Source organism: Pristis pectinata, chromosome 4 (genome assembly GCF_009764475.1).
Source record: "Pristis pectinata isolate sPriPec2 chromosome 4, sPriPec2.1.pri, whole genome shotgun sequence".
Lineage (NCBI taxonomy): Eukaryota > Metazoa > Chordata > Chondrichthyes > Rhinopristiformes > Pristidae > Pristis > Pristis pectinata.
Genome location: NC_067408.1, coordinates 98295272 through 98317741, shown reverse-complemented (window position 1 = coordinate 98317741; position 22470 = coordinate 98295272). Strand labels below are relative to the sequence as shown.

Below are 22470 nucleotides of genomic sequence, written 5' to 3'. Positions count from 1 at the left end.
TAAAAAGGAAAGAAATTAGACTGGTTAACTAACCTTGGACTGCTCTTAGGATTGTTATTCCAAGTCAGCCATATGAAAGAAGACATGTGTTCCCTTACATACTCACATACATACAGGCATACATGTCCATACACACACGTATATTCAAGTGCATGTTTTATCCACACTTCCAATACACTCCTACACATTCACATGGCTTCTCTCAAATATATGCATATATATGCATATTCATCTTAAAGGGTAGCTTGCTCTGGTTTCATTGGTTGGCAAGAAAAAAAATCATCTCCAGTTATATCTGAAGATGTTAGACAATATAAACAAATTGTGTGGTTTAAAAACCTGTAAAAGGAATTAAATGAATTAAGAACTAATCGTCAAGTGGTTTCATAACCTTAGATATTCTTAGGTAATGAATTGTACTGAATTTGGAAATAATTAACCTTGTAACCTGAAGGACATTAAAATATATATTTAGCATTAGTTGTCGATATCTAGTTGAAGTATGTTTTGTCCGTCATATGTTACATGCAATTAAATTAACTAGTTACTTCAGTGACAGATTGTTGTACAAGTGCATCAAGCATTGTTGCAAATTCAATTTTCAGCCCACGAGCTTAACATACTCTCTATGCTTTCGTTTTTTTCTCAGTCGCATTTTATTTCCATCATTTTTTTTCAAAACACTGTGCTTTTCTTTTTGACCTACAACTTATGCAAGCAAGCAGAAGTTGCAGCTGCTTCCTGAAATGAGAGTTGTCAAGAGGGAAAAAAGCGGCTGCTTTGAATTGGCTGCGGCAAATGGTAGGAGGGCGCAGAAAGAAATCGACTGAATTAGAAGTAAAGTGTTTCTAAACCAATCATCAACTTGAATGATTTAATGTGGCGTTAAGTAGAAACGTTGCTTTTCAGCGTTTGCTACTTTCCTAAGTAACACCCCGCCCCCATACATTCCCTTTACTCCTTTCATCCCTTGGAAAGGCACAAGTCCTGTCTCCAGTCTGCCTGTCAGACTACCCGCCTGCCTTGTCGATTGCCCACCTCCCGATGGCGAGCAGCTCCTCCCATTTACACATATAAGCCAAGTACGTTGCTGGCAGGGGCCGTGCAGAGCATTTTCTCAGTCCGGTGTCGTAGTGAGCCAGTGAACATCTTTCCTCGCATCACGCATAGCCCAAGGTAAGAGTTCTGCTGCAACCAAACACTGCTGTTTAAGTTGCTAAGTATGTGGCCGCCAGCTATTCAAACCACGTCGGTTTTATTCAAAGTCTCTGTGACTCTCGTGGTTTTATTTGCTGCTTTAGCTGACAAATATGAAAAGGTGGGTGAACCAAGGGCAGCAGGTACAATCATTTACTTACAGTTGTGCCTTCTGCTTGCAGTGGAAGACTTCACACTCAGGAAATCAGGGGGAAATAAAACTATATAGTAGTACACTCTAGTCAAACTACTCACCATTGAAGGACTTGTTTTGTGAAAATTACTCTTTCTTAAAAATCATTAGTCCAATTGGGATCATAGTCTTCTGGGACACTAATGCCCTGACAAGTCAGGGTGCAGAGATATAGGAGTGAAGGTGAGAAATTCTGACAACAAGTATTACTACTAGTGACAAAATAATAAACAAGGAAACTGGAATTTACCCTCCTTTTGGAAGCAAGTTACTAACAGAAAAGCAAATGTTAATATTATGCACCTGAAAACTTTTCAAAATTGCATTTTGAAGTAGATTTCTGCTATAGTCAGTGAATTCCCATGCATAACAGTATTTTTCAGTTAGATGTGGATACCTCAATCAGATGTTTGAGTGTCTTCTTACCGTCTGCTAGGTTTAGCTTTATTTAATCGTCATGCTTACCTGGCACAGGCTCTGGCCAAAAGAGATGCAGCTACTCAAACTGGATATTTAGTACTTGAGCGAAAGGCTAAAGAGTCCAGCCAGTGCGGTGCCTTGCATTCTTCAATTAACCTTATGATGTTCATTCCTAAAACCTCCTTTCCCCACCCCCTTCCTTTCTTCATGAGTGCTTCAACAAAGGCCTTTTATGAAGGTGCAGAATTTGAAACTTTGGTGTGGTCTCCCTTCTGCTGCATTTCTTTGGGGAAAAATCAATTTCCTCAGGAATTTTGCAGCTAAGTCATAACATCTGCAATGTGTGAACTCATTCTTTCACATGTGAAATTAGAGATCACAGAAACAAGGTGAAAAACTGAAACATAGATTAAGTTTAAAGTCTTCACTTCGCTTGCCAACCCTCCAGGATTGTTTCAAGCAGTCTCCAGGAATTGAAGATTAATTTAAGGGATACTTGTCCTGGCAACCCTAAAGAAAAATCTTCCTGTTCTTGGAAGGAAAGGTTCTTTTCTTGTTTCATTTACTTTTAACACATACATTTCTTGAGTATATAAACACTGAGATGTAAAAAGTAGCTTCTATATATTCAAGAATCACCCAATCAGGTTAAAAAAAAAAGTATCCTCCAAATGGTGTGCTTCTATACATTCAAGAATCACCGAATCAGGTTAAAAAAAAAAGTCTATCCTCCAAATGGTGTGCAAAACCAATGTTCTGAGAAGGTGGTTATGTTGGATAATCAGGATATAAGTGGTGGGATCCTTAGAAGCTGGAGGGTTAAATTATGTTACTTTTCATCCAACCTGATGATCCTAGGCTTTCTTGAGGTATTTGAATCTGCCAGTGACCAAATATAGATTCTTCTTTTGGTTCCTACTAACCTGGGTATACCTGTAGGATGTGTTGTATACAAAAACAAAATACTTCAGAACTGTCAGAAATCTGAAATGGAACCAGAAACAACTAAGGATGCTTAGGCAGCACTGGTGGAGATAGAAAATGTTAACATTTCAGATCAATAAACTTTCATTGGAACTGGTCATCAACCTTAAGTATTAACAATGTTTCTTTCTCCACAGAAGATATTGTGAAATATGTTTCCTACTAACCTAACATTACCCAGGCTAGATGTTTCCTCACTTGCTGCCACAGGTACTCTTCTGACTTAGCCTGATCATTTCAATGTAACCACTGTTAGTGCCATTCCATGGCAGGCACTGCACTGTAGTGAGGTTGGATTTGTCCCAGGCACATTTTTGATCTCCATTTAGAGGACTGTGTTATGGGAAATAAACCCTCTATTGATTTGAATGAGAACTGATGAATATTACATTAACTTTTCTGTCTGGACACCTGAAATCAAAAGCTTGGTCCAGTGAAAGCTCTTTATAAAAAGAAAATTGTAATTGATATAACTTGTTTCACTATGAACTTAATTTACACTATTCTTTAAAATGCAAAGCATAACACAGTCATCTTGTTTGGATAGCATAAATTCTTGCTTGGAAAGTGTGATAGTCCATGAGTAGTTCCAGCAATTTCATTTATAATTTTTTTATAAACTGATGATTCAAAGTGAATGGCGGCATCCAGTGACAGATTTTCTTCACACATTCTTCTTGTAGTTAAAGTGATTCAAGAACAGGTAATAAATACTAATCTATCCTGTTTGCACTCAAATGGTTGTTAAAAAAATTATGCGACACGGGTTGTACAAAAAGTAGTGCACAATTGCTACAGAAAATGGTGATTGTGACCATGCTGCAGTCTTTTCTTCCCCACAATGTAAAAGGCATTTTATTTTAAAAGGCAAGTTTGGTTGTTGGCCACCAGAGGGATGGAGGGAGCTGGTTAGCTGCCCATTCTGGTGGTAAAAAGCCACGAATTTGAGGCTGCGGCCTTGTTTAAGTTTGCCAGGTAAATTACAGTGCCGCATGCAGTCAGCTAGAGCACTGAAACTGCGGCTCCAAGTTTGTGGTGCATGACATCTTGACTTGCATTTCTTTGGAGCCTATGGAAATGGCAGAGCATTAAATTCTGGAGGTCCCTTCATGAATCATGTAGGCTCTGAGCAGTGACTACATAAGAAGGCAAGCAGGATCCAATTTACAGAATTGGAGCATAATTTCTGTATAAAGAGTTGGCCTAGTTCCTAGAGTAGGCAGACGCTATGCATTCCCTCTGGTAAGCCCCTGTTAAAATGGAGCTAGCTGCATTACCACAGTTCATGGAGTGGCAAAGCCAACATCCCCATATTGAGGTGGTTATCACTCCATTAATGCCAAATGAGAACACTCAAAATGGACCCCATAAAGCCACTGCAATGTAATAAACAGTGAGTCATTTTTTTTTACAAAGATGTAATTGACAGTATACTGCTTTCAGAAATATATAGGAAAGAACCCAATGATTCAAATAGATTATCATTATGATTAAGTGATCTGAGAAACATTAAAAAAATCAATGAATTACAATAATTAAGACATTCTGATTTACTCCCCTGACACACCTTGCATTACCATGCACAGGGCAGGCACGGTATTGTAGTGGTTAGTGTAAAGCTTTACAGTGCCAGAGACCAGGGTTCAATTCTGGCCACTGTCTGTAAGGAATTTGTATGTTCTCCCCATGTCTGCGTGGGTTTCCTCCGGGTGCTCTGGTTTCCTCCCACATTCCAAAAGACATACAGGTTAGGAAGTTGGCGCTGGAAGCGTGGTGACACTTGCGGGCTGCCCCCAGAACACTACACAAAAGATGCATTTCACTGTGTTTCAATGTATCAGTGACTAATAAAGATACCTTAATCTTATTGTATGTGTGTATTTAGGGTCAAGTTTAGAAAGAATAGTGCTAAATAAATTTACAAGATAAGACAATTTCTTAACACGTCTGAGAATATTCATGAGAATGTGTTGCTTCTGCCAGGAATATACAGATTTTGTAATGCAAAACCAAATTCATCTGAGCCAGGCTAACTTCAATTTTACTTTGGAATTATTCTAATTTAGTTTGATTCAGTACAATCAATATCCGCCCTGATGCAGGGTTTAGACCCAAAATATCAACAATTCCTTTCTTCCTGCAGATGCTGCTTGACCTATTGCTCCAAATTCCAGTATCTGCAGTCTCTTGTGTGTCTGCAGTCATTAAGTATATATGCTTTTATTGGTCAGGTGCAGAAGAAGTACACTTGATCCCTTGGAGGTATAGTGAAAACAGAGCACATCAAAATCCACAGTGATTCTGAGAAGGCTGCAATACCTTTTTGTATTAAAAGAAATCTTCATACTGAGGGACAGCATTTTGCCAGAATCCTTGTGGTTTAGTCTTCTGTAGCATGAAAAATGTCTCTCAAGACACTGTTTATCTCTGCCTCGGAGGGATTGCTGTTGCATTGTTGAGTTTTAGCTGTAATTTACTTGATGTGAAAGGATCTTGCATCTTTTTTAAAGTGGTGCTCTGTCTTTTAGCCATTTTAGAGAAAAGAGCTTAATGGTCGTGTTACCATTCTTACTGATAATCCATGGACAGAACAGAATGTTCATTTGAGTTTTCATTATGGTATGTTTAGTTGGGGGGGGGGAGTAGGTGGTGGAACAAAAGTATCCAGTAAGGTGGTCTGATGCAGGAGGTACATATTATATCCTTGGTGGAGTACTGAAAACAGTGCTCCACACATCTGAATCCCTGGTGGCCCAGGATGATCCTGCCTACCATCCACACATCAGCCTCAATTCAACTTTAGTGCAAGCAATTCAAATATTTGGACTTTAGATTTATTCACACAAGCATTCAAATGCTCATCCCAAGGCTTGAGTATACACTGACCACTATTGCTCCTTTCTGTAGTCCCATCTTGTTTCAGCATGTTTCCTGCTCTCACTATTCCTTTGGCTCCTTCATTTGGCATGATTCATTTTTTTCCTATTGAGACTGTTGTTGAGGAATGCTAGATGTTTTTATTTTCTTCATTTTACATCACTTGGCAGACTCGGCACTTTTCACTTGCATTCACTAGCTAGTCACTGGATTAGTATTGAGTTAACGCTCCAGCTACTGTGTCCAGACTAATTAACAAATTGCCTGTCTAAGGCATAAAAACTGTCCAAAATTATTGTCTTACACTCTGACAAAGTAGATGCAACCTCACATGCATGAGTAGTTGTTAATGATTTATGAAAAGTATGAGCATTGCTGGTACATTCTTTTCTCTGTTACGGAAGGATATTCCCTCAGCTCGCACTCAAACTGTACAATTGCTGGAGGCTAACACTTCACGCACATGTGTGCTAAACAGTAAGAGCAGTATGCAATAGACAGAGCAAAGCAATCCCACATTGAACGGATATATCAAGGCTCTGCATTCCTGCCATATCGTGAATGGTGGTTGGCAATTGAACAGCTAATGAGATAGGGAATGCTTCAAGAAGATTTCTATTCTCAAGCCTGGCACATGATTGACAAAGAAAAGATTCTAACATTTGCAGCCATGTTCAGCCAAAAAAGCCATATACAAATAAATGATTTGGGAGCAGGAGTGGACCACTCAGCCCTTCAAGCCAGCTCTGCCATTTAACTAGATATGGTTGATCTGACTAGAATCTATGCTCCATCCATCCACAGTAACCTTTCATTCCCTTGCTTTTATTAAGAACCTATCTATCTCTGCCTTAAAATATTTAGAGATTCATTGCACTTTGAGGAAGAGAGTTCCAAAGCCTCTCAACCCCCTGAGTGGAGTCATCTCATCTTGTCTCAACCCCTAGTTCAAAATCGTTTCCATGTGAGAAAACATCCACCCCATCAAGATTCCTCAGGATCTTGTATCAGTTAAATCATCACCTTTGATTCTTCTAAACTCCACTGGATGCAAGCTTAGCCTATCCAACCTTTACTCATGAGACAGTCCATCCATTCTGGCTATCAATCCTCTTTGAATTTTTTTCCAATGCATTGACATCCCTTCCTTAAATAAGGAGACCGACTGGTACACAGTATTCCAGATGTGGTCTCACCATAACTAAAGTATAACCACCCTAATTTTGTATCAAGTTTCCCTAGCAATATACAATAACACACTGAGCCTGCTCAGGTTGCTCCTGAGATCACTTTCACCTCCTCCTCCCCCAACTCCCCACCGATCAACTTTCAGCCAATTTTATTCACTCCATGTGATATCAATAAGTGGTTGAAAGATTGGATACAGCACAGGCTTTGGGATTAGACAACACTCTGATTGTATTGCTTAAGACCCATCCTCGAGCTAGAACTGAAAAGTAGAAAATTGCCCAAGGATGTTCTTTTCATGAGACTATCCAAGCAGTATATTCTCATTGTCAGCACAATGCTACAAGTGCCATTTAATCATCCATAATCTGCTCATCAATGCCCAGGTTGTGATTCATCAAGATCACTTGGCTCCAAACTCCTTTATAACTCTGGTCCAAAATGGGGGGGGGGGGGGAGAGTTAAATTCCAGAGATGAGGTAAGAGTGACCTCCCTGGGTGTACATGCAGCATCTAATTGTGTGGCATCAGGTGTCCTGGTTCTCCACTGCCTGATAACATATCTTGTACAAAAGAAGACTCTTATAGTTCTTGGGGTTTGATCATCCCAGACTCCGGGCATCATTATAGGAGTTCCTCCTGGCCCCAACCATCTTCAGCTGTCTTGCCAATGATTTCATCATCTGCAGCTCTTTGTTGCCTTTGGTATTATTTTTACCCTTCTGTCTGCCACTCAATCATCCCTCCTCACTTGGATCCATCTATTGCTTGCCAGCTCTTGCCACACCCCTCATCTTCATCTCTTTATACTAGCCATCACCCCTCTACTCTTCAAGTCCAGATGAAGGGTCTTAACGGAAATGTTGACTGTCCATTTCCCTAATGCTGCTTGACCTGCTGAGTTCCTCCAGCAGTTTGTTCTTTGCTCCAGATTCCAGCGTCTGCATTCTCTTGTGTCTTCTTGAATAAAGATCTTGCATTCAGCAAGGTCCAGATAAAATTCAAACATGGGCTGACGTAAGAAATTTTCATGCCACACTATCACCAGGAACTGACTATCTTCTACATGACAGGGACTGACTATTTGTCCTTAACATTCAATAGCAAAACCATCATCAACATCCTGAGTGTTAGAAACTTAACTGAATTAATCACATAAAGACTCTGACCACTAAAGCAAGTAGAGATTGTGTATCTAGTGGTGAATAGCTCCTTTCCTAATTCTCCAAGTCTTCCTACCATCTCCAAGTCTTGAGAGCATAGAAGACTCTCCATCTGCCTGGATGAGTGCAACTTCAACAAGACTCAAAACTATGAAGTCAGCTGACTTCAATCATACTACATCCACCACAAACATTCATTCCCTTCACAGTGACTGCAGTGTATGCCATATACAAAATGCAATGCAGTTACTCACTGTGGCTATTCCAACAGCACCACGCCCTTCCACACTCCCCCCCCCCCCCCCCCCCCCCCAAATCTACAAGCTCTTATTGTCAAGGAGGACAAGGTGCATGGGATAGGCACTACCTGTAGGTTCCCTTCTAAATTGCACATTATCCTGATTTGGAACTATATCACCATTCCTCCTTCCTTTTTGGATCTAAATCCTCTAAGTTCCTACCCAACAACAGTAGGGCCAAGAAAGCAGCTGTTGAAGAATGTGGCTTACCACCACCTTCTCAAGGGCACTTGGGGATGGACAATAAATGTTGGCTTTGCCAGCAGTGCCATATCCTGAACCCTTGGCACTGAAATGTTCAAAACTAGACTTTTGCCCCTCTGTTTGACTATAGTACACTATGCTGAAATACCGAAGTTTCACATCAGATGATTGAAGATTGTGTTAGGCACGTCAAGAATAAACATTTGAAGTTTTAATACATGTCTCTTGGGACTATTAGAAATTTTAAGTTCTCTACAACTGAGTTAGAACATAAACTAGAATCAATGATGCATGTGCTATCTATGGAAGTGGATACCACTTCAAAGACCTGCCTTCCATCTTAAAATCAGAAATGGAAATATTCACTGATAATTATACAATATTTAGTTCCACTTGCAACTCCTGGAATAATGATCTGGCATTCTTGAAAGGGCAGAAATAAACTTTGTTTAAAAGGAATTATTCATAAAGGAAAATGAATCAAGAGAGGGTAGGAATTATGTTAAATCTTATTAAAAGGCGAATCAATTGGGCTTCTGTTTTTATATTTACTTCATTTAAAACATATTAATAACAAGCATAAAACATGTAATACACACAGCTTATCTTGAGTAACTACAATGATTTCATCGAATACAATGGGAAATATTTCTTGACTTCAGTCAGTATAAGATGCATAGCAATGTTCAGTAAATCTGTTTTAATGAAATTATTCACTCTATGAAACCAACAATTTCATTAGAAATAGCAGGTGAACTATTTACAAAGGTAGGTGCAAATATTGGAGTATAAACCAATGTTGGCAGGAAATAAAATGTTTTTATCATTAGTATTTAAGTTTTAAAATACTTTAAAAATTGCTGGTGTGTGTAGTCACTTTGACAACACAACTCAAAAAAATCTGAATGCAGATTTTGCCAAGTTTGACATACTGTAACCTCTAGGGAAGATTATTTAACCATCCATGTTATTTTTCTTTTAATCTTGTTACTTTATTGAGCAGTGCTTTCAGGAATCTCTGGATTTAAATATTTTTGATATGAAAACGTAGAGATATCCAGCATGGAATCTGAATACTATCTTATTGCCATGTTTTTAATAATTCTGGTCTGTTAAGTATTTAAACTGGCAGTTCCAAAAGTAGGTCAAACTGACTAAATTCTTACTAAAATTGGCCAATAAAAGATGGTAGTGGATTGGAAATTGGCATTGGAGTAGATACCATTGTCACTCTTGCTAACGGTTCATGCTAAGAATTACTATTAAATCAAATCCCAAATCTTAATTGTATACGGCCATTTTAGATTTATCTGCAAGTTCCTTAAATTGGATAATTTTGCAATGGTGTTATTTTCATCCTTTAAAGAAAACAAGCATGTGTGGCTACATGTTTGTGTTGTGTTCATATCTTTTTGCTTGCTATGCTTGTTTCTGCATATAGGCAAGTCTGCACATTTGAAGATGTTCAGAGAGCAGAAAAGGAAAGAAATTAAAACAAATAAGGGGTAATGTTTACACACTAAACTAACAGGCCTTGCAGAACTCCAGACTTGCAGCAACTAATTTTAAATTCCAACAGTCATAAAATGTTTATTCTCTATTAGTTTTGTTTACTGTAGATTGTTATCTAATTTCCATAATGAAATTTACAATTTGCCTCAGCCAATAGTAATAACATATCTTTAAGTTATTATGATTTCTATTTCCCATGCTTCAAATATGCAGCTACTCCCAAATAATTTTACAGTCTGTGTAAATCTGGCTTCTTTTCATACATTTTACGGTAAATGTGAAAGCTCTTCAATTTGCTCCAAAGTATACTTTGCCACAATATTCTTCATGTAAGGTATTTAAGATTTAACCAGTCCCCACTTTTTATCAATTGCAATTGGCATTGATTACCTATGCTTTCAAAATATGTGATAAATAGCCCTTATTTGCACAACACTTAATTGCTCTTCACACCACAACATTAATCTAATCTGATCTAATCTAATTTTGACCGATGATGTTTCTGTCATAACTACTTCTGTATGTGAACTCCACTTAACAGTAATAGGCACCACCTATGCTGCAGGGTCATATTCTTTGATATCAGGCCACACTACTGCAGGAGAAACTAGTTTAATGTGAATTAAAAATGCTTCTTTTAAACTAAATGTTGCTTTCAGAGACTTGGGAGGAAATGATGGAAGATAAATCAGCAACATATTATTAACGCTACCTTTCAATTGAGATGAAATCTCTCAGTACTAAAGCCAGAGATTCCAGTTCAGCTTCTGCGACTGCCAATTCCACCTTTCACTCTCTCACTTCCTAAATTTTCATACACATAACTCAACATTCTATGTCTAATATTGTATCTGCAGTATTTGACTTCCTTGTGCCTCCCTTATCTGAAACTCTGAACTTACCTCCTAGTCTAAGTTCCTGAGTCTCTTGATTATGATTGAACAAATTATGTTGGAATGTTTTCATCATATTTCATTCCTCCACAACCACAATGTAGGTGTTAATGCAAGTTTGCTGTATGTTGGTACCCAGCATTTTTGAGTCCTGTCACCATGTGTATGTATTCTTGAGGATTGCCATTGTCCTTCCATGTATGATTATACTGCATGTATCTTGACCCTGTAACACATCTCATTTGCAGAGAGGGGAAGAGCCACTTGCTTCTCTGACCACAGGGAGATTTATCATGCAAGTGGGTCTTCCCCTTCCCTGCTGGAGGCAAGTTTTCTGGGGGCAACAATCACCAAGGCATGAGCTGCCTAAGTTGCATTGCTACGGAGAGTAGTATTATATTTCTTTACAGGTGGCCACCTATAACAATATGGTGGGAAATCCATTTGATGCAACACCACTGAAGGTCCATAAATCTCGTATTGGATTTGTCAACTTTGCAAAGCAGGGTTGAACCAGGCAACTGAGGAAAGCAGGATTGAATGAGGAAGTTTGAATGAGGAAGTTATCAGTCTGACTAGCTAGAAGCAGCAGCAGTGGCAACAGGCAGACTCAATCAATAGTAACATCCAAGCCTCAAAAGCAATAGGGAGCAAATGCTTGGCTGTTAATTTTCAGCAAGACAATCGTGGTTGAGGGAAGGAGGAGGATGCCCACAGCAGGAGAACCACAGACTTTCCTTCTGGTACCCAAATAAGCACTGCCAGAGAAATATTCCTCTTGACTTGCAAAGAAACTGGTAAAATAGTTTTTTAAAAAAATCCCTCACTTTGTTGGGCCTCTTCTGGCATTGGCTCTGGTTCCCAGCAGGTCTGGCAGGGGAGGAAAGGCACAATTATTCTCGTGCTCAGGCTTCTGGTTAATACAACAGATCAAACCCCAAAGCCTAATTGAAGGGGACCTTCCTTGCCATCTGCAAGTTAAAATTGAAATTGGGAGGGGTCGGGGGGGGGGGTGGCGAGCGGGATGGTGGAGGGGTCACATTAGTTGCATGGTGTTTCCATTACTGGCCTGTGTAAACTTTCTACTTAATTGCAGAGTACAATATTCAATGTTATAACCAAGATAAAATTAGAATATAGGGATAAAATATAAAAGTAGTTTATAGTAGAAATGGAGCCAGTTAAATTGCTGATCTCATGTTTACTTACATTTCCCTTAAATCTGTTAGAAAACAACTTTTCATTAAGTAACAGGTTACAAGGTTACAGTCCTATAAAATGGTGAACCCATTCATAATCTGGCAGCAACTGCAACAAGGAAAAGGTAGTAAAGAAGGGCTTGCAGAACACTCTTTAGCCAGAATTAATAACAAATGGTATTTTCACATTGATTTTGTGAATCAGCAGCAAAACAAGATCAAATATAAAAGTATGATAGGAAATTCCATGAAAGATAAATTTCAGAATAACTTTGTGATTGTAATATCTTGGCAATAAAATGGATGTAAAGGTTTGCTGGTAGAACCATCATCACAAGTTTCAAGCATTCAATAAGCCTTTGTGCTGTGAGTGGGAAATGACTTTTTTTTTAATAATCATTTATGGGATTATGGGCATTGTTGGTAAAAACAATTAGTGCCCCAGTAAAGATAGTGCTGAGCTGCCTTCTTGGACTAGTAAATGGTAGAGTTGTTCTCATCTTTGGAAGTGTTTCTGTCATGGCGGAGATGATGCCATTTGGATTATTAGTGCAGTTTTATTGCTGAGATGTTGTCCCAGGTTTTGTAATAAGATTAGTGGTGAAATAATCTGCAATTACTCTTATTTATGAGTAAATTGGACAGCAACTTCTAGCAATGTGCATGTGCAGTAAAAGATGGAAATTGAAGCTGGTGTTTGAAACTTACTATAGCAGCATCTTGCCAAGTGACTTAGCATTCAGATATGTGGAACAGCAGACTTACCTGATTGATACCCACAGAATATGCCAGAAAAGTTAAGCTTGCCCATTCATATGTAAGTGAATGTTTAAGATGGGCATTAATTATTGTCTTTAGCACTGAAAAATTACAAATGTGGTATCTCATTTTTTTAACATTTTAATTATATTGGAGATTCAAATTAAAAGTGCAAGTTAGGATATTTAATCTATCTGCTTTGGACAATGTGATACCAGAACTTATGGACAAGGTTCCACACAGTGCTAAACAAACAACATGGAGTTTTTCTTCCAGGATGTGCAAATTTTTTTTTTAAGAGTAATTCCAAAGCTGGTAGCAAGCTGAATTGACTACATGACCAGTGAAGTGCTGTAGCCAAATATTGGGTGTATTATGTGGTTGTTGTAGAACCTGGCCAAGGGGATGGGGTGCTGATGTGGAGAGGATGGGAGGGGTTTTAGAGTGGGTACAGCGTGGTTGGGGGAGAGTCAAGTTTGCTTCTGGGTACGTAACAGAAGTCGTGGTGAGGGTATACTGGAGTTTTAGAGAGTGAAGAGAGCTGATGCAGAAACTGACATGGAAATGTCAGCGAGTATCAGGTTGGTAATAGGTTAAAGATTGTGGGGTTGCATGATAGAAATAGGATATTGTGATCCGGGAAAATTACAATTAAATGTTGAGTCTAGTCCTTTCCTGCAAGCAGTTCTACAAAAGCACCTAGTTATCCTTCCTTGCCTTGTTTTTTTGATTTGTACAAGAGCTGTGAATATCCTTGGCAAGGCCAGCAGTGACTGCTACTTGAGAAAGTGGTGGTGAACTCTTTGTAGTATTTTCTTGCCTTCTGGATTTTCAAGGCCTGTTAAATCCAGTCAAAGTAGGATTTTTTAAAAAAAACAGGAACAGTTCCAGTAGAAGCATGCAGACTCCTTAAAAGACTTCAGTAACCAATCCACCTGCTGATAGAGGACTAGTCCCATAGCTCTTGGCCCACCAGCTCCATGAGAATCAGAAATAGGCAGATGCCTGATGAGGATTTTTAATATTTCTATCTCACCCTAACCCACTTTACTTAAAAAGGCTCTGGCGAGTTACAGAAAGGGTTCTTCAAATGGGTTAATAAGGAAACACAGTCCAAGAAACAATTGAATAGCACTTGTTTTCAGGTGCTATGTGATCCAGTTTTGATTATATCGAGGTAGCTCATGCAGGTGATCCTTTCCTGGTGAAACTGAGCCAGCTGCAAAATTGGAGTGCCTGAAGTTTTCACCCATTCTGCCATAAATTGGTTGTTACATGGTGGTTTCTGTTGCATTGTGAAACCTAAATAGAACTAGGAGCACATTGTGGTAGTTTGTTGCTGCTTTCACTTTCTAAAGTGATGCTCTGCTGACATTTGGCAGGGTGGGATTTACTTTGTGCAGTTTCAGAATGGACTGCAGGCTGCTCAGACAGTTCCAGGGTCCACAGAGTGCACTAAGAGTAACAGTGGGTACTTTTATTAGCTGTTCATTTCAGGAGTGCCTAGGAAGTGATGCTGCTGGCATTGCTCTATTACTGAGATGTTATTATGGATACAGATGCCCATTCAGGGTAGGTCAGAAACCTCTGGGCAGAAGAGAAGGGCAGCCTATCAGCAAAGAGTCTACTTTCAGAGGACCTTCTCCAATACCACATACTACCTAGACTTCCCAGAACCATGGCATTCACCATGAGGAAATACTACTAATAATCCATAACAAGCTTTACATTGTGAAAGAAGGCATCTTTCCTGTTGGTGAAAAGGTCTGGATTTGATCCTTGATAGGACTTGGGTCAGGCAATGTCTGCCTGCCCTCATGGAATCCAGTAGTGCTGACAAATCCCAGTGCCTGAGGTGCCAGCTGCTCCTCACTGAAATCAAAGTAGGTGAAGTCATTTCTTAAAAAATAGTGATTGAGTGACCTCTCTGATGCTGTGGTGAGCAGCAAATTGGGAGACAACGGAGATCTGCTGCAGGCACGTGAAAAGATCATGTGGCAAGGAAGTTGTGAATCAATATGACTTTGACTACCATGGAGAGAGCAGCCTAGGCATGAGAGTATGGATAAATGTGGAAGTGATCTCCCTCTCCGTTTGTAGGCTGATGAGGGGTCAGTTGATGCACAAAGTTGGGTGAGATCCTGCTGGGAATCATGCAGGTCCTATTTTAGTGTTTGTTTCTGGTTGTAAACTGCATTAACTCCAATTTAAATTGGATTTTAGCCAGTTGGGTGATTGTATTTTGCATTGGGCATTAGCATTAAACTCAGCCATGTTTTAACACATTAAAAATGGATGCAATCCAATTTCTAGGCAACAGTTACTTTCTTTGTTCAGTCAGTGGCCTAATCCCCTACAGAGAGAACCACTTTGTTTTGGCACTTTGATAACTGCAGGTTCCAGTATAAAAACCAACAGATCATCTGTGGGCAAGTGTGAGTGCAATAAATGCCAAACAATGTTTGTTCATGGCTATCTGCTAAACTCTGATTATTTTTAAAACAAATGTCAGAACAATCACTTCAAAAATTAATGTTTTTCAACAGTTTACTGGTTTGGCTTCAAACTTGATTCCTGCATGTGAGAATTATTCAATTGGCACAATAGTGATGTGATAATTAATGCATTAAATATGTCATGACAGAACAAAAGTAAAACTGTACTTTTCGTTGTAACTCAAATAAGCAATTTAAACCTACTGATTCTGTGTCTTTTTGGGGTAACTGACTAGAAAATCAACTGGAGCAGACTCATAAATGCCATGGCTTCTAGATGAGGTCAGATCCCAGCCAGATCAAAGTAATTGATTTATATCCTGTCTCCTTAAAGGCTCTTTAGTACCTATAAGCATGAGTCAGGACCATGATGGAATGCATTCCACTCTCCTACGTTATTATGCAGCTGCAATAACACTCAGAAGCTGAAAAAAAACATCCAGGGGAAAAAGTATTCTGCATGATCAGCACCCCATCCACTAATGTAAGCACGTGCCTCACATTGTGCTATATCCACTGAATGCACTACAGCAACTTGGCATTGTTTCTTTAGCAACACCTCCCATGTGTTGAGGAGTGTCCTTGACGGTTCAGTCTTCCATTAGAAAGCCAGCTTCCAGTTGACCAGCAAGGGCCTGTACAGCACAGGACTGCTCAGTGTAATTGTCAGGCCATGCCGCTAGTGTCATCTATCATGGGAGGAGATTACCAGATGGGCAGAGAAAACAATTAGTGAATGTGCTCAATGCTTGCTTGAGGAAGTGCAGCACTGCCACTGATTCCTGGGAATTTCACCTTATGACTGATCAGAGTGGAGAAAGAACATTCAGTATGATATTAAGTACCTCTAAGGGTAGGCATCAGGAACATGCAGAAGCACAAGTGGCAGAAGGAGTTCACCACTTCTCAAACTACCTACGTTCCCATCCCGTCAGCCACCTCCTGCCCCTCTGTGGAGGAGTCTGCAGTTCTCGCGTTGGCCTCATTAGCCGCCACAGAACCCTCAAAACTGGAGTGGAAGCAAATGATTCTTAATCCCCAGGGGCTGCTTAAAACCGGTACAATCTGACTCTGGGCTTATTGACTGTCACACCTATGAGGGAGATTTAATATTTGTGAATCCCTCTGATATTCAAAAATATTCAGAGATTTAAGAAAAAACTAAATAATTAAAACTAAAATTAAAAATGAAATAAAATTTATTTACAAGTTTGAAAAGATAAAAAAGAATTAAAGCACTAGGAAGAAAAAAAACAATTAAGTACATTTTAAGTCAGGTGAATTATCTTGAACTCAACCCTTCTCTCTGCTTAAAGACAAATTGCTGGAGGAACTCAGCAGGTCAAGCAGCATCTGTGGAGGCACAGCTGGAGGAACTGCTCAACCCATTGAGTTCCTCCAGCAGTTTGTTCTTCGCTGCAGATCCAAGCATCTGCAGTGTCTTGTCTCTCTTCTCCCTGCAGCTGTTTCTTCCCATTGAAATGAATGGGCCTGCTGGAATTGTGCCATCCAGGTTCAGCTGACAGATTTCCTTACCAGAGTGCCAGGATATTGGCATATGTTTGTTTCCATGTTGGACTCCACAGGAAGTGCAAGGTAGACTGCAGTTGTCCTGGGATTGTTGATGAGCCAAGTAGATGTTTGGGATTTATTTGTTGGCACAGGAACCCTAAACTTCCATTCACTTACATAGGTAGAAGTTGATGGGTTCCAGCAGGATTGTGGGCTTTGAATTGAAGATGCTATGTATACATTCTACATCCCACCTGCAACCTCAAGAAATCTCTTCATTTTTTTTCCTCCCCATCCTCTCATGCCAGTAAAATGGGCTTCTCCCTTTCCCTACAAAACTTCAACCCAACTGACTCAGCATGGCTGCATGTTCTTTGAATTGGAAACTGTTAAGTCAGAAGAGGCATGTTAAAACTTTGTTGCATTGTGTGCCCGTGCCAGTCTTGTGCATAACCCCTCCATACAGCAATATTTTATCACGCATGAGACTCAAGACATCATATAAAGGTAGGGATGGTAATCAGGTTGGTTATAGATCGGCAGGGGATGTGAGTAGATTGAGAAAATGCAGTTGGAGGGTCGGGTCTGGTACAGGATGGGACCATGCATTGATGAATTGGACCTCGAGTCAGGGCATTATGGATGGGACGTCAAAGGTTGGCAGTACAATTAAGAAAGGATGAGGTGGGTTGGTGAATAATAATCAGGCTGAGTTCAGATGGGTTACTTGGAGAAGTGATTGAGATAGGCTCTGGTTGAGGGCCATGGGGAGGGGGTCTGAGTGAAAGTGACAGAAAGAGTGGGAGGTGGGAGCAAACAAATTAAGAAAACTGTTAAAAGCAGTATTTACCTGAGAGAAGGTTGACATCTTGGAGTTAATAGCCATAAGTCATGAAGAAGTAAGTCTCCACTGTTGATAAAGCCTGTTTCTGTGGGGTTGCCCTACACATTTAGGGTGTTAGGATGCACAGATTGATTTTTGTGGAAATGTGTCACAATATCTGTTGCACACCATTTATGTCATAACATATCTGGCAAAACCTATGGATGTATGTCATACACATAGAAGATCTGAAACAAATTTGGGAAGTGGATGACCCAGGTCCAAAAGGCCCAATCATGATTAGTGATTAGTTTTGGATTAAATTCCTTTGTGTAGCTTACCAAAGTAATTCTGTGCAAAATAATTCCTCATCCTATTCTCTATACTGCACTTTAGCCTGAAATTTTATTTCTCAATGCTGACATTTTGCAAATTAGCTGCTTTTAGTTATTATTTAGACAGGACTTCAAAACCAAACAAATGCTCAGTAACAGCTTTGTGTGCGAGGCTAATTGTGACTAGCCAGCTTTATTCTGGTGTTAAAGACCAATACACAAACTTTTGCTCAATTAAGAATTCTTACAGATTAAGTAGAATTAGTAAAATCCTGATTAATGTGAAACTAATTTCACAAGGAATGTTATACTTGCATCAGTCTAGTGCGTTAATCAGGATTTCTGCATACCCAACATAAAATAAAAAGTAGATGTACCTTACAGGCTTTAAAACGTGAGTATAAGCATTGCTTTTCAGGGTCACTTAATACACAATAGTGGATAATGCCAGTGCACTGGTATAACAACTTTCTCCTATTACTTTGGAACATAAGGTGGACAGGAATGCACTGGATTGCTTCAGTATCATGTAAGCTATCCACTCCAGTGCTCTCTGACTAGGAGAAATAAGACTGCCCTGACATTGGATCTGGGACCTCATTTAGGTGGGCTGCCAGTACCTGTCGCACCTCATGGTCTGCTTGCCCGTTTCAGATGAGGTACTTGGCCCAAGTTCTTCAGTGGCACGGAGGAATGTGGGAGAGGTGCTGACTGCAGCTCTCGGGAGTGCTGTGAAATGGTGAAGAGCACTCCTGCTGCTGCATGAATTTTTTTAAAAAAAAGCATTGTCAATTCTCAGACCACAACCGCACCCAGAAAATGCTGACGGAAGCAGGTTTGATACCAAAGGGTAGCAAAGTTTCTGAGAGGAATTTGCTTTGGCTGGGTATTTTAAAGCAGGATTAAGACTATTTATTGGGTTGAAAAGGCCTAATGTTGCTTCACAGAAGATACAGCTGCTTCTGTGTTCTGACTGTGGGTTTAGCAGGTCATCAAGTAATAATCATAACTCAGCAAGATTGCGTATAATTCCTTTGACCCACACACAAACAGCATGTTGCCATTCTTGCTTGCTTTCTTATGAAATGGCAAATTAAACTGAGATAAGTAGCACCCAATAAATGTCAGGAACTGCAGCATCAACAAAATATTTTAAAATTTCAAGTTCAGTTCAAAGTTTTCTCTTTTAGGGATCCCACATTATCTTAATAGTCTGGGGAATTAACTGATTTCTGACTTGCATTGCACATACATTCAGGTCTCTTTGCAAATACATTAACAGAGGAGCAGAAAAATCAATAGAATCCATTGCAAACTGGATTGAAATCCAGAAGATAAAAGACTGGAGATGCTGGAATCACAAACAAAAAAACAGAACACTGGAAGAACTCAGTGAATTGAGCAGCATTTTCCAGTTTTACAAAGCTGGTCATCAGCTCTGTTGCAACTGGAGAAACTAAAGTTACATTGAGATTAGACAGTTAAGGAGACCAAGGCCTGGGAAATATTTATAGTGGAGAAAAGAAAGCTCAAAAGAGAACTTAAGACTCTGGAAGGTATATAAAATTGTTTGACATTGCCACAAACTGTATAACGAGGCAACATGGATGCTGCTCGGCAGCCGAAAGAGGAATTTAAATTTAACTACCATACATTGAATGTGTCGACCAGATGCCCAAGAAGAAAGCACAACTACAAAGCATAGGTTTGATCTGGTGAAAAAGGCATAGAGGTTGTAAGAGATAGCAATAACTTCCATTGTTATAGTGCTCCCTACATTCATCTTAAAGCACTTTACAGGAATGCGAACAATAACAAGCAAGAGGCAGATGGTGAAATTGTACCAATCGTGTGCTTCCAGCTAAAGACACAGAGGATCAGAGAATTGAGTCTAAAATGGGCAGATTGCACTGATGGCTAGCAGAAGTAGGCCATTCAGCCCCTCATGCCTGCTCAGTATGATCATGGCTGATTTTTTTTTTGTTCCACTGTGCCATTTTCCTGTCCTAACCCCATATCCTATGATTCCCTTAATAACTAAAATTCTGTCTATCTTTATCTTGAAAATGCTCAGCCACTTGGCCTCTACAGCTGCCTTGGGTAGTGAATTCTGCGGATTTGCCATCCTCTGGGAGAAGAACTTTCTTCTCATCTCTTCCTGAATGGCTATTGCCCTATTTTAAGATTCTGACCCCAGCTAGGGAAACATCAACTAGGCACCTGCCCTCTTAAGTACTTTGTCATTTATTATTCCTCTAAACTTGAGAATACAGGACCAGTCAGCTCAACCTCTCCTTGTACAACAAATCCACCACCCTAGGAATAAATCTTGTGAACCCTTGCTGTGCTCTCTCTATCGAAAGAGTATCCATCCTTAGGAAGGGATACTGTCACGAACCAGCAACAAAAGAAACACACTGAGCATGATTTAGTGTTAAAAACTATTTTATTAATCACTACTTATGATAATACGTAAAATAAAAGTAAAAAAAAATGTTAGTATGTTAGAATTCAAGAATGTTAAACCTCGAACGTTAACCCCAAAACTAAACTCGTCGTGTGTGTGTGTGACAAAGTCCAAAACTCCCAGTTCCTGAATGGTTCTTAAAGTTCAGTTCCGCAAGCCATAAGGTGAAACATGAGCAAGGGCTTCTTCAACAACCACCGTTGTCTGAAGATAAGATGTAGATGTAGAAAAACATAGAGAGAGTACATACGAACTCCAAATGTTCCACAATGGAACCCAAACGACACTTCAGTGTTTACTCGGTAGTGACTTCCTCATCCCGAAAAGCATCCGAACCGTGGTCGTCCACACACAATACCTGTTTCCTTCTACAGGTCAGCAACAAAGTGAACTCCACCGGATTACTTCCAACTTCCATACATGGATTTCAGTGGCAAACACAGTTATTGTTTCTCATCCATCGATAGAGAAAACAAGCAGGCTGGTGTCTCTCTCCCTTCTCTCTCTCTCTTTCTTCTTCTTCTGACTTCTTCAACAACGTCATTACGTCCTTTATCTTCTATTGACGTAAGCACGCCCCACACACACATACACACACACTCTCTATCTTAAAGGGACTTTCACTGAGTCCATAACACCTCCCACCTAAAAAAAAAATTTTCCCAAGAAAATTTTAACCGCGCATAGAGTTAGTAATGTTAATAATTATCACGCTACACAACTACAGACTATCAGATTAGTACAGATACATGTTTCCCATTTAACATCGGGAAAGACAATCAGCAATCACATTATCTTTGCCTTTAATGTGAGTTATCATGAGATCAAACTCTTGCAAAATTAAACTCCAGTTTAACAGCCTTCTGTTCTTGTTTTTTGACTCGGCTCAGAAACACCAATGGGTTATGATCTGTATACACAGTCAATGGTTGCTGAGCGGTGCAAACATATACACTGAAATGTTGCAAGGCTAAAACAAGCGACAGTAATTCTTTCTCTATGGTGGAATAATTCTTTTGATGCTCATTAAATTTCTTTGAAAAGTAAGCTACAGGATGGTCAATATCATCAAGGTCACCCTTCTGCAACAACACAGCTCCTGCAGCTTCATCACTGGCATCTACTGCTAATGAAAATGGCTTTTCAAAGTCAGGTGTTCTGAGCACAGGATGGTAGCATAAAATGGCTTTCAGCTTCTCAAATGCTTCTTGACAAGAATCTGTCCAAACAAACTTTACTCCCTTCTTCTGAAGATTAGTTAGGGGAAGAGCAATATCAGCAAAATTTTTACAAAATTTTCGATAATATCCAACCATTCCCAAAAATCTTCTAACAGTCCTTGTACCTGTGGGAATAGGGAACTCAGATATTGCTTGAACTTTTGCCTGAACAGGAGCTTGCTTGCCTTGACCTACAACATAACCAAGATACGTCACAGTGGCATGGCCAAATTCACTTTTAGCCAAGTTAACTGTAAGGTTAGCCTTGGAAAGTCTTTCAAACAACCTTTCTAACGCAGAGATGTGATCTTCCCAAGTATCATTCCCAGTCACTAAGTCGTCAATGTAGGCATCTGTATGTTTTAACCCATGAATCACTGAATTAATCATTCTTTGAAATGTTGCCGGAGCATTTTTCATTCCAAATGGCAAAACATTGTATTCATACAATCCAGAAGGGGTTACAAAGGCTGAAATCTCCCTTCCTCTATCTGTTAATGGAACACACCAGTACCCTTTTAATAGGTCAATCTTTGTAAGAAATTTTGCCTTTCCCACTCTGTCTATGCAATCATCCACCCTAGGAATAGGGTAAGCATCTGACTTTGTTACAGCATTCACTTTCCTGTAATCTGTGCAAAATCTAACAGTTCCATCAGGTTTAGGTACAATAACACAGGGCGAACTCCAATTTGAAGTAGAATGTCTAATAATATCATTTTCCAACATG

General features: G+C 39.6%; 1 protein-coding gene across 5 annotated transcripts in view; it reads left to right on the top strand.

Moving 5' to 3' along the window:
- The first annotated feature begins 1102 nt into the window (after positions 1–1102).
- Positions 1103–22470, top strand: part of LOC127569814 (collagen alpha-1(VIII) chain-like) — a 100067-nt gene continuing 78699 nt past the window's right edge. For 2 of the 5 annotated variants that reach the window (XM_052014745.1, XM_052014744.1), the window contains exon 1: positions 1103–1176. The gene's annotated coding sequence lies outside the window, so the exon portion shown is untranslated. The remainder of the gene's footprint in view (positions 1177–22470) is intronic. The other 3 variants (XM_052014748.1, XM_052014747.1, XM_052014746.1) reach the window with 2 other exon arrangements.